This window comes from Arachis hypogaea, chromosome 20, assembly GCF_003086295.3.
Source record: "Arachis hypogaea cultivar Tifrunner chromosome 20, arahy.Tifrunner.gnm2.J5K5, whole genome shotgun sequence".
Lineage (NCBI taxonomy): Eukaryota > Viridiplantae > Streptophyta > Magnoliopsida > Fabales > Fabaceae > Arachis > Arachis hypogaea.
The window spans coordinates 123,107,014-123,124,921 of NC_092055.1; positions in this window are offsets into that span (position 1 = coordinate 123,107,014).

Sequence of the window (17,908 nt, forward strand, 5' to 3'; positions counted from 1 at the left end):
CTACCCAAAAAAAATTTAGTTTTACTAACAAACTTTTAATAGCCATAACACAATGGTTACTATTAATTTTGTTTAAATTATGTTTTAGTAGCAATTATACATTTGCCTTAATTGCCTGTTGAAAAATAAATAAGGAAGATAAATATAAATATACTCTTATCTCACTATAATATATTTATATTAATATTATAATTATTATAGTTTAAAACCACACAGAGATAAAAGAGAGAGAGGAATATTTGTAACGTAAGGAAGGAGAGAGAATTATTTTTTTTGCTTGTGTATTATTCACTGAGGTTTAACCGCTATTTATACATGCAAGGAGGCTCTTTTTCTACTATCATTAAATGTAAGGACTTTGGTAACATAGCATTTCAGTATGAAAAAGATGACCATAATGTAAAATAGCATGCCCCCAAGGTGAGGTTGGGAGTTTTGTTCTCATAAGTAAGGGTCTAGCAATCAATTGGAGGCGTTTAATAAGTGACTCTGCTAACCCATTTGTGTGTGAACATGAGCTACTGGATGTTCAACACTTATTCCATTAGCCATACAATAAGCATCAAATGCTTGAGAAGTAAATTCACCAGCATTATCAAGATGAATTGCTTTGATTGGATTTTCTGGAAACTGTGCTCTTAATCGAATAATTTGAGCAAGTAATCTCGCAAATGTCAGGTTGCGAGAAGATAATAAGCACACATGCGACCATCTTGAAGATGCGTCTATTATAACCATAAAATATCTAAAAGATCCACATGGTGGATGAATATGTCCACATATATCCCCTTGAATCATTTCTAGAAATTCAGGGGACTCAAATCCAATCTTTGCTGGTGATTACCTTAAAATTAACTTTCCCTGAGAACATGCAGCACAACAAAATTCACTAGTTTTAAGAATCTTTTGGCTCTTTAGTGAATGTCCATAGGAGTTTTCAATAATTCTCTGCATCATGGTTATTCCCGGATGACCCAATCGGTCGTGCCAAATTATAAATTCATTTGGGCTAGTAAACTTCTGGTTTACAATGGCATGTGATTCAATTGCACTAATTCTAGTATAATACAACCCAGATGAAAGTGATGGTAACTTTTTTAATATAACCTTTTTATTTAAATCATGGGTTGTGATATACAAGTACTCATGATTTCCCTCATTCATAGTCTCAATATGATATCTATTTCGGCAAATATCTTTAAAGCTCAACAAGTTTCTTAGAGACTTGGTAGACAATAGTGCATTATTTATTATGAATTTTGTTCCTCCGGAAAACAAAATTATAGCTCTTCCAAAGCCTTCTATCACATTGCCTGAGCCAATAATATTATTAACATATTCTTCTTTTGGTACAAGATGGGTAAAATATATATTACTTTTAAGAATAGTGTGCGAAATTGCACTATTCGCAAGGCAAATATCTTCACAATATGTCCTTGCTATTTTTCTTCAAAGACAAATAATAATAATAATAATAATAATAATAATAATAATAATAATAATAATAATAATAATAATAATAAAATGAGTAAAAGTACATGCACCGTAAAAATTATTCACATGAATACTTAATAAACACACATATTAAACTATTCCATCATTGATCAAATAGCCAATATTTTCTTTACGATCCTCAAAGAAATTAGATACATCATAATGAATGGTGGAATTTTCATCATTTGAAACAAAATTTGTTTCCTTTTCTTTATCATCCTTTTTCAAAGATGCTTGATAAAGATCAACTAGGTGCCTTGGTGTACGACACGTACGCGACCAATGGCCGTTTCCACCTCAACGGAAACACTTATCCTCTATTGATTTATTTTGCCCATTGTTTCTTTCTTTATCTCACTTCTGGTGAGATCCTTTCTTTTGAACATAATTCTTTTTCCTTCCATAAATTTTCTTGTTACTAAAACCTTGCCATTTACCTCTTCTGAGGTAATGATTTGCCGCATTTACTTCAGGAAATGGGGTGGCGCTAGCTGGGCGCGCTTCATGATTCCTTAAGAGCAACTCATTGTTGCGTACAGCAACAAGAAGGCAAGAAATTAAATCAGAATATTTTTTAAATCGTTTTTTTCGATACTGCTGCTGCAGGAGCACATTCGAGACATGGAAGGTTGAGAAAGTTTTCTCTAACATATCGGGCTTGAGGAAGTATCACATTATTGTACCTTTCTTCAAGGTCTTTCCACAGATCTGCAGAATCTTTTAATGTGAGATATTTATTTTTTCAATCATACATCAAGAAGACGACGAAGGAAAATCATGGCTTTGGCTATATCCTTCTGGGATGTATTATTTTCAGCCTTAATGGTATCTCTAAGATCCATTGAATCAAGATGGATTTTAGCATCTAGTATCCATGATAAATAATTATTCTCTGATATATCAAGAGCATTAAATTCAAGATGAGAGAGCTTCAACATAATGAAAATTTGTTACCTGAGTTTTCCTAAAATTTGATCAGAGTCTTGTGTTGATAACGTATTGTAAAATAAATAAGGAAGATAAATATAAATAGAGAAATATAAATATGCTCTTATCTCACTATAATATAACTGATCTATATATTTATATTAATATTATAATTATTATAGTTTAAAACCACACAGAGATAAAAGAGAGAAAGAGAGAGAGAGAATAATATTTGTAACGTAAGGAAGGAGAGAGAATTGTTTTTTTTTGCTTGTGTATTATTCACTGAGGTTCAACCTCTATTTATACATGCAAGGAGGCTTCTTTTTCCACTATCATTAAATGTAAGGACTTAGGTAACATATCATTTCAGTATGGAAAAGATGAGCCGCCCATGGTCATCCATTTCATTCTTATCGTAACATTGCCATTATTACTACATTTTATAATGACAATTATTACTATTGCCACTAAATTAATACTTTTTTTATTTTTAATTCTACTTTTTCTTCATCAATAACGGCAATTACTATTATTGCCGCTGAATTTTTTATTTTGTTTTATTTCTATCTTCTTCTCTGATTACTTGCCAAGTAGAGATCACACAGTAAAAAACTCTCCCACCCTAAATAATGACCAAAAGAGAGAAATTCCACAACGACACAACCTCAAGCACTTCTCTCCATCACTGACCACCGTTGTAGACATTGTTATCGCCGACAACATCCTCCGCCTCAGATCTGCATTGCTATCTTCGTTTCTTCGTTCGCCTATGATCTATGTCACGATTTATGTTTCGGTCGTTCGCCAAGGACGAAACGAGAATATGGTGGAACCGGCAGCACTTTCATCTTTAAAAGCATCGTCAATGGCGGCAAAGAAGTTCGACGTGAAGGTTGAGGAGCTTCTTGACCGGATGCTCGCTTGTTTGGCTCTCTGCGAAATTCCAAGCTTGAAATCTTGCTCTCCAAGCTCCTCCCTCTTTGTATCTCCTCCAATTCCGGTGATGTTTGCAAAAAGGTTCGGCAACTCTCTCTCTCTCTCTCTCTCAATTTTATTTGTCAACAATTTTGAGTGTTTTAACTTTCAAATTTGAAGATGCTAATGATGATCTTTATGAATACTTGTGTTAATTGTGCAAATATCATAGGATTTCAAATTCAAGGTTGCGAGGGACTTATAGAAATTGGAATTAGAATATAGTAGTAACAAATTGTATAGTTTTGAGTTCTACCGATTTTTCTTCTATGATATGTGATTCACTCTTTGGTATTTATTACAGGTTTCATAGTAGTTCCACTTTCACACTGATATTTTCCTCTTTGATATGGATAGGAAAGAATAATGGAAAAACAATTAGTTTGTGGAACTTTTTGAAATTTTCCTACATGTTGGAGATATCAACTCTCCTGATGTTAAAGGAATGTAAGTATTTTGAAACTTTAATGTGACACTAAAGTATAATAGAAACTCTGAGAATTGTGCTTATTTGAAAAGTATTCCTCTTAATTTTTAGAGTAAAAAAGACAATCTTAAGATATTCTAAAAATTGTTATGAGAAGCAAATTTTGAAGAATAAGATATTTGTATCAATCTTATTCACTTTCTTGTGTTGAATTTTAGATCTATACTTGCTCTTGATTTTCAGTGAATTGTCCTTTATGATAAGAAAGGAAAATATGAAGGAGTTAAAAGGTCTAATTCAAAGCTCCTGATGAGTAGATATTTTATACGCTTTTTGGCATCATTTTCATATAGTTTTTACTATGTTTTGTTTAAGTTTTATTATATTTTAATAGGATTTAGTGAAAAATTCATATTTTTGGATTCTACTTTGAGTTTCTATTTTATGGTAATTTCAGGTATTTTCTGGTTGAAATTGAGGAGTTTGAGCAAAAGTCTGATTAAGAGACAGAGAAAGGACTGCAGATGCTGTCAGGATCTGACCTCCATGCACTTGAAGAAGCTTTTCTGGAGCTACAGAAGTCCAAATGGCACGCTCTCAACGGCTATGAAAAGATAACATCTAGGGCTTTCCACAAATATATAATAGTTTATACTTTGTTTTGAAAATGAAGGCCCAAAACTGGCGTTCAACGCTAGCCACCAACCCCATTCCTGGCGTCCAACGCCCACAGGGGAGCAGCTGGCATCCAACACCCAAAAGGGGTCCCTAGCCAGCGTTAAATGCCCCCAAGGAGTCCTAGCTCATGGGAGACACTCAAGCTCAGCCCAAACACTCACCAAGTGGGTCCCAGAAGTAGATTTTTGCACTACAAGACTAGTTTATCTTATTTTCTATAATCCTTAGTTAGCAGATTAGTATATATAGGAAGAGATCACCCTTGTTTAGGATCTTCTTCTTCCCTCATTTTGTATTTTCGAACATTATGTATAGTATGAGTCACTAACCTCCTAAGGTTAAGGTTAGGAGCTCTGTTGAGTTTCATGGATCAATAATATTACTGTTCTTTCTCAATATGTCTGATTTTATTCTCTTATGCATTCTTGTTCTTCATCTTATGAATTGAGGGTGATCCATGACAATCATCCTTGTTCTACTTGGGTTCTGTGTAAGTCCTGACCCGGATAGCATTGAACCAGAGCTAGAGATTGCATTGCAGATTCCAATAGAGCATTTGAGCAACTTTGGATACGTGACATGAAATCCCGTTGACTATGGGTGCGTAAGGTCTCTGTGGCATTAAAGCTAGAGTTAGAGAAGCATCACTTTCTGATCCAGAAGATCTGCCTTGTCTGTGGCACCTTGAGTAGGATCGTGAAGGGGAGTGGATTGCTTAGAGCTTCATCTTCTGTTACAGTAAGAAACCTAGAGGTGGCCTGATGAGAGGACATGAGTCATCTTAACATGGTGGATTGCTATAGTAGAGGAGGTTAACTTGATGAGAGGACATGAATTAATCACTTACGGCTGCCATTGAAGGAATCAGAAGGTTATTGAAGAAAATAGTAAGAAAAGTTAATCTGGAAAGACAAAGCATCTCCGAAGCCTCAACCGTTCTATCACCATTGATTTCACACTTATCTAGTAACTTTTATTTATCTATTTTGTTTTATACTTTTTCCATGACAAACTATAACTTTTATCCGCCTAACTAAGATCTGCAAGGTATCCACTGCTTGCTCAGACCAACAATCTCCGTGGGATCGACCTTCACTCACCTGATGTATTACTTGGATGACCCGGTATACTTGCCGGGCTATCTGTGCGAAACGTGCGGAGCCAGTTTCGTGCACCAAGTTTTTGGCGTCGTTGTCGGAGATTGTTCGGATTTGACAAACAACCGGATTATCTTGTTGCTTAGATTAGGTACTTTTTACTATTTTGTTTGAGTCTTTTTTTTTTTTCGAAAAAAATAAAAAAATTTTCAAAAATCTTTACTTTTCTTTATTAATCTTTATCTTTTGTTTGAGTCTTTGTTCTTATTCTTGTTAAAGTTCGAATTTTTTGTTTTCTTTTTCAAAAAAAATTTTCAAAAATAGTGTCTTTTGTTTGAATCTAGTGTCAATTCTTAAGTTTGGTGTCCTTTGTGTGTTCTTTGTTTCCTTAAAATTTTTGAAATTGTTCTTTCTGTTCTTTCTTGATATTCAAGTTGTTCTTGTTTCATTTCTTGTTTTGATCCTAAAAATTTTAAGTTTGGGTGTCTTTTGGTGTTTTTCTTTCTTAATTTTCGAAAAAATTAGTGTCTTGATCTAAAAAATTTTAAGTTTGATGTATTTTGGTTGTTTTTCTCTTTTTTCATTAATTCAAAAAATCAAAAAATAAAAAATTTATATCTTTTTACCTTAATTTTCAAAAATTACAAAAAAATTTCAAATTTTAATTTCAAATAACTATCTTATCTTATCTTAATTTCAAATTTTAAATTTTAAATCTTATCTTTTTAAAATCTTTTCTTTTAAATTTAATTCTTTCCTATCTTATCTTTCTTTTAAATTTTAAAATTCAAAACTTTTTCAAATCACTATCTTATCTTTTTATCTTTCTTTAAAATTCAAAAATCTTATCTTATCGTATTTCAAATTCAAATTTTAAAACTCAATTTCAAAATTTAAAATTTAGAATTTCAAATTTCAAATTTCAAAATCAAATCTTTTTCAAATCTTTAATCTTATCTTGTTTCAATTTTAAAATTCAAAATAAAATCTTTTTCAAAATCTTTTCAAATTCTTATCTTATCTTTTCTAATTTTAAATTTCAAAATTAAATCTTTTTCAAATCTTCTATCTTATCTTAATTTCAAATCTTTCTTAATTAGTTACTTGTTTCCTCTTTCTTCTGTTTCAAAACTTCCTAACTAATTCCTCTCTCTTCTATTTTTCGAAAACTTCTCTTCTCTTTCTCTCTCTTCTCTTTCGAAAATCACATTCAAGTTTTCAAATCTTTTTAATTTAATCAATAAATAAAATAAGAACAAAAATATTTTAATTCTATTTTCTCCTTTTACTTCTAATTTCGAATTCTCTACCCCTCTTTATTCGAATTCTTCTTCTCCTCTCTCTATCTTCATTCTTTTTTCTTCTTCACATCTCACAGGGAGTTCTCTATTCTTTAATATAGAGCTCTTATTCTTCTTCTTTCTTGTTTATGAACAGGAACAAGGATAAAGAACCTCTCTTTGATCTTGATTCTGAACCTGAGAGGACCCTAAGGAAGCGTTTGCAACAAGTTAAAGCACAACATTCCGGAAGAGACCTCACAGAACTTTTTGAACAAGAAACTAAAAGTACAGACATGGTAGCTGAACCGAATAATGAAAGAGATGCAAGGAAGGTTCTTGGTGACTTCATTGCACCAATGATGAGAGGAACTCTCGCGCGATCTAGAATTTTCACAATAAATTCGCGTTGTAAGTATAGCTTCTAGACCGACAAGAATTCCTTTCTTACAAACGTTTTGGTTGTCACAAGTAACAAACTCCTTTGAAATTGATAACCGAAGTATTTAACCTCGGGTCGTCTTCTCAAGGAATTGCAGGGAGGTGTTCTTATTATTGGTTATGCAAAGGTATGTTTTGGGGTTTTGGATCAAGGTAAAAAGTAAGAATAGCAATGGCAGAGGAAATAAAATAATAACAACAAAAATAAACTCCTGGCAAGGTATTAGAACTGGAAGTCTTATCCTAGTTATCCTTATCAATTATGATGAGAATTGGATTTTTCTCCCACTTTGTTAACCTCTAACTATGAAGGTAAGTTAAGTGGACGAATTAATTCTGATTCCTTAAGTCCTAGTCTTTCCTTGGGAAAAGTCAGAGTTAGTGGAACTCGAATTAATTCTTGAAGAATTCCAATTTTCAATTAACAATGAGTTTGATAACTCAAGAGTCTCCAATGACTCAACCAAAGCCAAAAGAAAAAAATCCAAATTATTTATATAAATAAAGGAAAGAAATCATAAATCTGAAAATACCTCAAATAACATTAATTAAGAAAATCAATCCAAACATAAAGAGTTCATAAACTAAATTGAGAAAATAAATAAAAGGAATATTGAACCTGGGATTGAGAGTCACTCCTAAAACTAAGAGAAGTCTTAAATCCTAATCCTAAGAGAGAGGAGAGAATCTCTCTCTCTCTAAAGACTACATCTACTCCTAAAATTGTGAATTTGAATGCTTGTTTTTTGAATGGATGCATTTCCCCACTTTATAGCCTTTAATCTGTATTTTCTGGGCCGCAAACTGAGTCAGAAACAGCCCAGAATTCGCTGGTTGCGAATTCAAACACGCTGATTTTCGTCACTGCGATGCGTCCGCGTGGATCACGCGACCGCATCGCCTAGCGTTAGGGAAACTATGATATATTATATATCAAATCGAAGCCTCGGACGTTAGCTTTCCAACACAATTGGAACCGCATTGTTTGGACCTCTGTAGCTAAAGTTATAGCCGTTTGAATGAAAAGAGATCAGGCTGGACAGCTTAGCAGTTTCTCGAACTTCTTATATTCCTTCCACTTTTGCATGCTTCCTTTCTATCCTCTAAGCCATTCCTGCCCTGTAATCTCTGAAATCACTTAACACACATATCAAGGCATCTAATGGTAATAAGAGAGGATTTAAACATAGGGAACTTAAGGCCAAAGAAGCATGTTTTCAATCAAAGCACATAATTAGGAAGGCAAATGTAAAATCATGCAAATAGTATGAATAAGTGGGTAAAGAGTTGATAAAATCCACTCAATTGAGCATAAGATAAACCATAAAATAGTGGTTTATCAACCTCCCCACACTTAAACATTAGCATGTCCTCATGCTAAGCTCAAGAGAAGCTATAAAGATGAAGAGGAATGATAGAGAGTATGAAATGTAACCTACCTATATGAATGCAACTACATGCAAAATGATTCTACCTACTTGGTTAAAAGTAAACAAATCTTTCAAGACAAACATAAATCAGATTTCACTAATTCAAATCATACAATAAAAAGCAAATAAACTTGTAAGAAGATAGCTCATGAAAGCCGGGAACATAGAATTAAGCACTGAACCCTTACTGGTAGTGTATATCACTCTAACTCTCAAGTGTCTAGGGTCAATCACTCTACTCTTCTCTAGTCATGCTTTCTAAAACTTTGTTCTTCATCTAACCAATCAACAAATATGTAATGTTCCAATGCAAACATCATGAGGTCTTTTCAGGGTTGTAATGGGGCTGAGGTAAAGGTAAAGGATATATGTATGGCCAAGTGAGCTATAATATGAATCTTTAATTATCCTAAGCTCTCACCTAATATACATATACTCTATATACTTTTAAATTCATGCCTAGCTACCCATAATTCCCACTTTTGTATGATTCCCATACTCATGTACCAAAATTTTGATATTTCTTTACTTTTATCACATGTGCATTGATCTTTTTATTAACTTAGCATTGGAGTAATTTTGTCCCCTTATTTATTTATTTATTTATTGAATATTTTTGGTTTTTTTTTTGTAGAGAAATAAACATAACTTATCAATGCACATGAATTTTCTATTATTTTTCTATTTTGGTTTTTCATGAGTAGGTTCCCAAATTTCCAATATTCAAATAAATTAGAAACATGTTACATTCCCTTATTAACCCATGTTCCCACAATTTTTCCACACTTAGTTGTTACACAATCTCTATCTTAAGCTAACCAAAGATTCAATTGGGATAATTAATTTGTTTTCCGCTTAAAGCTAGTGATGTGGTAAAGTATAGAATAAATGGGGATTGAAAGGCTCAAGGTGGCTGACAAGGGTAATTTAAAGGGTAGGCTTATTTGGGATAAGTGAGCTAAAATCAAATAATGGCCTCAATCATATGCAAACATGTAAATACACTGAATATTGGACATATAGATTGAAACAAAGTAAAGATCGCAATCATAGGGAAGAAAACACACAAGAATAAAATATTTATGGTTAAATAATATAACCATGTAAATAAGCTCAAAATCTCACAGGTTGTGTGTTTTTTAGCTCAAAAACCATGTTCCAAATACAACTTCAAACAAATTTAACACAAAAAATTTTGATTTTAAATTAGTGAAAATTTTCAAAAATAGGATCTTAAAAAGAAACTTATTATTTCTCAACCAAGTAGTAGCTAAATGCATAAAATCAAAAAAAAAATCATGCAATGAAACATGCAAATGTAACAACAATGTACTAAATAAAATATTGGTGTTGAGAAGAAAATAATTAACCCATGGAGATCGGTATCGATCTCCCCACACTTAAAGATTGCACCGTCCTCGGTGCATGCTGAGGTGTGCAGGTGAACGGGTTGTTCCAACTGATGCTTTTCTCTAAAGATTGTGCAGATGGACTTGTTTGTCTCCCCTTATAAACGTCTTTCGGTTCCCTTCCGGGTGGCCATCCTGAAAGAAAAAGGGAAGAAAGGTAACCCAATAATAGAGATAAGAAAATAAATGAAGTATGGTTGGGTTAATGTCATTTGATAAGGGTCTCATTTACATGGAAGCTTCAACATGTACGTGAGAAAACAATAGAAGCCATGGCATACCAATGGTGCAAAATTTGCAATAATGGGGAAGAGAGTGGGGGAGGAGAGATAATATAAATTCATGTCAATGAAAAAGTAATACAGATATAAAAGATTTGTATTGATATAAATAATATTATCTAACCAGAATAAAATAAGTCATAAGCACCAAGATAATACCAGAAAGATATAACAATTGAATAAGAATATTTGAACACCAATGGTAAAATAATAAATTTAGAAAAGAAAATAAAAATATGCACAAAATTAAAATGCAATGAATGAAAGTATGCAAATAAATTAAACAAAATAAAATAAAAGAGAAGAAGAATGAGAAGGAAAAGAAATAAAGTAAGAAAGAAAGAAGAAAGAATAAGAAAAGATAGAAAAATTAGGATTAGAGAAGAAAAGATAAGAAAATTGGCTGATTTGGATATTCTGTGCGCCGCTTTTGACGCGGTCGCGTGAGTGACGCGGTCGCGTGGTGCGCGATAAGGTCAAGTGACGCAGACGCGTGGGTCACGCGATCACATGGCCTGATTTGTGCGATTGGCGCGAGTGCAGCCTCGCGTTCGCGCAACTCTCTGTTTAAATGCATATTGCCAAAAATCTGGGTGACGCGGTCGCGTGGGGCATGCGATCGCGTGAGTGGCCTTATTTCTAATATGACGCGGACGCGTGGGGCACGCATTTGCGTGGGAGGGCTTGGGCTTCCAGCACGAGTCCAGCCCAACTCCAGCTCAACTTTCTGCCATACACCCTTGTTACGTCGATTTACATGGCACGCGGCCGCGTGGGCGACGCGGTCGCGTGAGCGACGCGGTCGTGTGGGTCAAATTATGCTAAAGGCGCGCCTCCAGCCACGATCTCGCGTGACTCTCTGTTCGTTTCCTTTTCTTCCCATTGCACTGGTGACGCGGACGCGTCAGCGACGCTGCCGCGTCGCATGCGTGTTTTCTCTTTTTTTTTATGCAGTATGCAGAATGCAATGCTAATATGAATGTTATGCAAAACTCCAGGTTCAATAAAGTAAAATAAAATAAAATTCGAAAACAAATAAAACTAAATAAAAATGAAAAAGGAACGATCATACCATGGTGGGTTGTCTCCCACCTAGCACTTTTAGTTAAAGTCCTTAAGTTTGACATTTGGTGAGCTTCCTGTTATGGTGGCTTATGCTTGAACTCATCCAGGAATCTCCACCAATGTTTGTTATTCCAATATCCTCCGGGATCCCAAATCTTATTTCTACACCTGTCTTCAAGTTGATTATCATGATTCCATCCGGGTGGTTCAGCTTTAGAATTCTCAGTGAAGCGTCCAAACAACTTCCTAGACCCATTCAGTTGAGCTTTACACCAACCCTTGCATGTAAAATTTGAGCACACAACCATGTTGAACCTTGCATGACAATTCTTACCACTGACCATCTTCCTCTTACTCTTTATGCCACAAAGAGCTCTAAGTTGACCATCCGTCTCCAGTAGCCCATATTCAAGTGGAATTAGAAAGCTAAGGGATGTGAATTTTACCCACTTGAATGTTGTGAAGGATGATGGCAACTTAGGGGGAAGTATTTCTAACGAATTTGCAAGCTCCACTCCCTTGTGCTCTTCTCTGACAACTTCCACCTCTTTGCAAGTTTCTTCAATATCAACCTCTTCCTCTTGGTAGCTTTCTTCCAATTCAATCTTTTTTTCATTACTCACCAAGGGCATGGGAGGTTGTGCTTCTTCTTCTTTAATCTCCATCTCTTGACCAACCTCTTCCAAGTCTTCAACTATGATATGCCTTGGAGGTTGTACACCCTCCTCAACATCAAATGCAACCGTCTTGGAAGGAGGCTCTATGTCTTGACTTTTCCATGGAGGTTCAGCATCTCCTAAGTCTTCAACCACTTCTTCCTCTATAACTACTATGGCTTCCTCCACTTGTTCTAATACAAAGCCATGTTCCTCATTGTCCACCGAAGTTTCTAGTGTCTCCTTCATGCTTTGCTCTTCTTTTGATTCTCCACATGTATCCATGGGAGTTCTTTGAGTGCTCAGATATTGGGAAGCTATTACATTTACTAACTCGCCTAAGGCGGCCGCAAATTTTAGCACACTCTTATTCATCCTTTCTTGCCTTTGAAGAATAACACGAAGTCTGTCATCCATTGGAGGTTGGGGTGGATATGAGGGTTCATTGGTTGGGAGAGAGGGTTCATAATAGGAAGGTGGTTCATCTTGATAATGATATGGAGATGGTGAATATTGAGGTGGTGGTTCATGTGAGTAGTTGTGTTGGAATGGTGGTGGTTCTGTGTATGGTTCATTTGGCTCATAAGGTGGTTGGTATGGTGGATACGGGTTAGGGTCATATAGAGGTGAATGGTTGTAGTTGGCTTGTGAGTGTGGTGGTTCAAAGTTGTGTTAAGGAGGTTCATATGCATATGATGGGGGTCCATCATATCTATCATCTTGGTATGCCCCCTGAAATGGCTCTTGACTATAGTAATTTGGTGGATGTTGGTTGTCACGGAAGGGTCCACCATAACTATTGTCTTGGTATGCATCGTGGAATGGTCTTTGTCTGTGGTACTGTAGAAGGTGTTGTTGCCGAAAGGGTTGATCAGATCCTCGTGGCTCCTTCCATCTCTGATTGTTTTGACCTTGATGCATGTTCCTGTTATAATTTCCATTCCTTGCAACAACATTAGAACCAAACTCAAAGCGAGAGGGGTGAGAACTCATAATAGTAAATAAAAATTAAAAACAACAAATAAAAACAAATTTTAAATTAAAAGGTTATTGAAATTTAAATTTTGAATTTGAAAATTAAATTTTGAAATTTGATTTTTGAAATAAGATAAGATAAGATTTTGAAAAAGATATGATTTTTTTTATTTTTTATTTTTTGAAAAAGATTTGAATTTTGAAATTTAAATTTTGAAATTTGAAATTTTGAAATTTGAATTTTGAATTTTTTGAAATTTGAGTTTTAAATTTTTGAATTTTTGAATTTAATGAGGAAAGAGAAAAACAATAAAATGACACCAAACTTAAAATTTTTTAGATCAAAACGAAGAAAACAACTAAGAACAACTTGAAGGTCAAGATGAACACGAAGAACAACTTGAAGATCAAGATGAACACCAAGAACAAATTTTTTTTAAAAAAAATTTTAATAACTAAATAAAAACCAATAACCTCTTAATTTACGAAAAAGCAAAAATAAAAACAAAAAAACAAGCAAAAAGCAAATATTTACAATAACCAACAATAAGGCACACGTTTGCAATTCCCTGGCAACGGCGCCATTTTGATGAGAGGAACTCTCGCGCGATCTAGAATTTTCACAATAAATTCGCGTTGTAAGTATAGCTTATAGACCGACAAGAATTCCTTTCTTACAAACGTTTTGGTTGTCACAAGTAACAAACTCCTTTGAAATTGATAACCGAAGTATTTAACCTCGGGTCGTCTTCTCAAGGAATTGCAGGGAGGTGTTCTTATTATTGGTTATGCAAAGGTATGTTTTGGGGTTTTGGATCAAGGTAAAAAGTAAGAATAGCAATGGCAGAGGAAATAAAATAATAACAAAAAAAATAAACTCCTGGCAAGGTATTAGAACTGGAAGTCCTATCCTAGTTATCCTTATCAATTGTGATGAGAATTGGATTTTTCTCCCACTTTGTTAACCTCTAACTATGAAGGTAAGTTAAGTGGACGAATTAATTCTGATTCCTCAAGTCCTAGTCTTTCCTTGGGAAAAGTCAGAGTTAGTGGAACTCGAATTAATTCTTGAATAATTTCAATTTTTAATTAACAATGAGTTTGATAACTCAAGAGTCTCCAATGACTCAACCAAAGCCAAAAGGAAAAAATCCAAATTATTTATATAAATAAAGGAAAGCAATCATAAATCTGAAAATACCTCAAATAACATTAATTAAGAAAATCAATCCAAACATAAAGAGTTCATAAATTAAATTGAGAAAATAAATAAAAGGAATATTGAACCTGGGATTGAGAGTCACTCCTAAAACTAAGAGAAGTCCTAAATCCTAATCCTAAGAGAGAGGAGAGAACCTCTCTCTGAAGACTACATCTACTCCTAAAATTGTGAATCTGAATGCTTGTTTTTTGAATGGATGCAGTCCCCCACTTTATAGCCTTTAATATGTGTTTTCTGGGCCGCAAACTGGGTCAGAAACAGCCCAGAATTTGCTGGTTGCGAATTCAAACACGCTAATTTTTGTCACTGTGACGCGTCTGCGTGGATCACGCGACCGCGTCATCTAGAGTTAAGGCAACTATGACATTTTATATATCAAATCGAAGCCCCGGACGTTAGCTTTCCAACGCAACTAAAACTGCGTCGTTTGAACCTCTGTAGCTAAAGTTATAGCCATTTGAGTGCGAAGAGGTCAGGCTGGACAACTTAGCAGTTTCTCCAGCTTCTTGTATTCCTTCCACTTTTGCATGCTTCCTTTCTATCCTCTAAGCCAATCCTGCCCTGTAATCTTTGAAATCACTTAACACACATATCAAGGCATCTAATGGTAATAAGAGAGGATTTAAACATAGGAAACTTAAGGCCAAAGAAGCATGTTTTCAATCAAAGCACATAATTAGGAAGGCAAATGTAAAACCATGCAAATAGTATGAATAAGTGGGTAAAGAGTTGATAAAATCCACTCAATTGAGCATAAGATAAACCATAAAATAGTGGTTTATCAACCAACTTCTGACCTCTATGGCAGAAGTATCTCTATACCAGCCATTAGAGCTAATAACTTTGAGCTAAAGCCTCAGTTAGTCTCTCTAATACAACAAAATTGCAAGTTCCATGGACTTCTACTTGAAGATCCACATCAGTTTCTATCTGAATTCTTGCAAATTTATGACATTGTTAAGACCAATGGAGTGGATCCTGAGGTCTACAGGCTTATGCTTTTCCCTTTTGCTGTTAGAGATAGAGTTAGGATATGGTTGGATTCTCAATCTAAGGAAAGCTTAGACTCTTGGAAAAAGTTAGTCAATGATTTCTTGGCCAAGTTCTTTCCACCTCAAAAGATGAGAAATCTTAGAGTGAAAGGTCAAACCTTCAGACAAAAAGAGGGTGAATCCCTCTATGAAGCTTGGAAAAGATATAAGAAACTGATCAAGAGGTGTCCTCCTAACATGCTCTCAGAATGGTCTATCCTAGGAATTTTCTATGATGGTCTATCTGAGATATCAAAGATGTCCTTTGATCATTCAGCTGGTGGATCACTCCACTTGAAGAAAATGTCTGTAGAGGAAGAGGAGCTCATTGAAATGGTTGCAAACAACCAATTCATGTACACTTCTGAGAGAAACTCTGTGAACAATAGGGTAGCTCAGAAGAAAGGAGTTCTAGAGGTTGACACTCTGAATGCTATATTAGCTCAGAACAAGATCTTGTCTCAATAGGTCAATATGATTTCTCAGCACTTGATTGGAGTGCAAGCTGTAGCTAGCAGCACTCAAAACACCTTGATGAGCGGATAATTTATACGCTTTTTGGCATTGTTTTTACATAGTTTTCAGTATAATTTAGTTAGTTTTTAGTATATTTTTATTAGTTTTTAAATAAAAATCACATTTCTATACTTTACTATGATTTTGTGTGTTTTTCTGTGATTTCAGGTATTTTCTGGCTGAAATTGAGAGACGTGAGCAAAAATCAGATTCAGAGGTTGAAGAAGGACTGCAGATGTTGTTGGATTCTGACCTCCCTGAACTCAAAGTGGCTTTTCTAGAGATATATAACTCCAAATGGCGCGCTCTCAATTGCGTTGGAAAATAGACATCCAGGGCTTTCCAGCAATATATAATAGTTTATACTTTGCCCGAGTTTAGATGACGCAAACTGGCGTTCAACGCCAGTTCCATGCTGCATTCTTGAGTTAAACGCCAGAAACAGGTTGCAAAGTGGAGTTAAACACCAGAAACAGGTTACAAACTGGCGTTCAACTCCAAGAGAAGCTTCTACACGTGTAAAGCTCAATGCTCAGCACAAGCACACACCAAGTGGGCCCCGGAAGTGGATTTCTGCATCATTTACTTATCTCTGTAAACCCTAGTAACTAGTTTAGCATAAATAGGACTTTTTACTATTGTATTTACATCTTCGGATCAATTTTAGTCTTGGTGACTCCGGTTCCCCTCTGGGGCCGAGACCAATGAACTCCACTATCACTTATGTATTTTCAACGGTAGAGTTTCTACACACCATAGATTAAGGTGTGGAGCTCTGCTGTTCCTCATGAATTAGTACAAAGTACTATCATTTTTCTATTCAATTCAAGCTTATTCTGATTCTAAGATATTCATTCGCACTTCAATATGAATGTGATGATCATGACAGTCATCATCATTCCCAACCTATGAACGCGTGCCTGACAACCACTTCCGTTCTACCTTAGATTGAATGAGTATCTATGGGATTCCTTAATCAGAATCTTTGTGGTATAAGTTAGAATCCATGGACGGCCATTCTTGAGATCCGGAAAGTCTAAACCTTGTCTGTGGTATTCCGAGTAGGATCTGGGAAGGGATGGCTGCGATGAGCTTCAAACTCGCGAGTGCTGGGCATAGTGACAGACGCAAAAGGATCAATCGATCCTATTCCAGTATGATCGAGAACCGACAGATGATTAGCCATGTAGTGACAGTGCATTGGACCATTTTCACTGAGAGGACAGGATGTAGCCATTGACAACGGTGATGCCTAACATACAGCTTGCCATAGAAAGGAGTATGAATGATTGGATGAAGATAATAGGAAAGCAGAGGCTCTATACGCTTATCTGAAATTCTCACCAATGAATTATATAAGTATCACTATCTTTATTTTATGTTTTATTTATATTTTTAATTATTAAATCTCTATAATCAATTGAATCCGCCTGACTGAGATTTACAAGGTGATCATAGCTTGCTTCAAGCCGACAATCTCCGTAGGATTGACCCTTACTCACGTAAGGTTTATTACTTGGACGACCCAGTGCACTTGCTGGTTAGTTGTGCTAAGTTGTGACAAAGAACTAAGATTATGAACGTGCGTATTGAGTTTTTAGCACCGTTACCAAGGAATGGAACCGTCACGATTTCCGCACACCACACCTCCTATGATGGAGATGCCTATGATCCAGATCAACCCATGATGGAAGAGGTGAATTACATGGGAGAACCCTATGGAAACACCTACAATTCCTCATGAAGAAATCATCCTAACCTTTCATGGAAGGATCAACAAAAGCCTCAGCAAGGCTTCAACAATAATCAAGGTGGAAGAACCCAGAATAGGTTCAACAACAGACTACCATTCCCATCTTCTCAGCAACAGATGGAGACTTCTAAGCAGAGTCTTTCTGACTTAGCAACCATAGTCTCTAAATTCTCTAAGACCACTCATAGTTTTATAACAGAAACTAGGTCCTCCATAAAAAATGTGGAGGTACAAGTTGGTCAACTGAG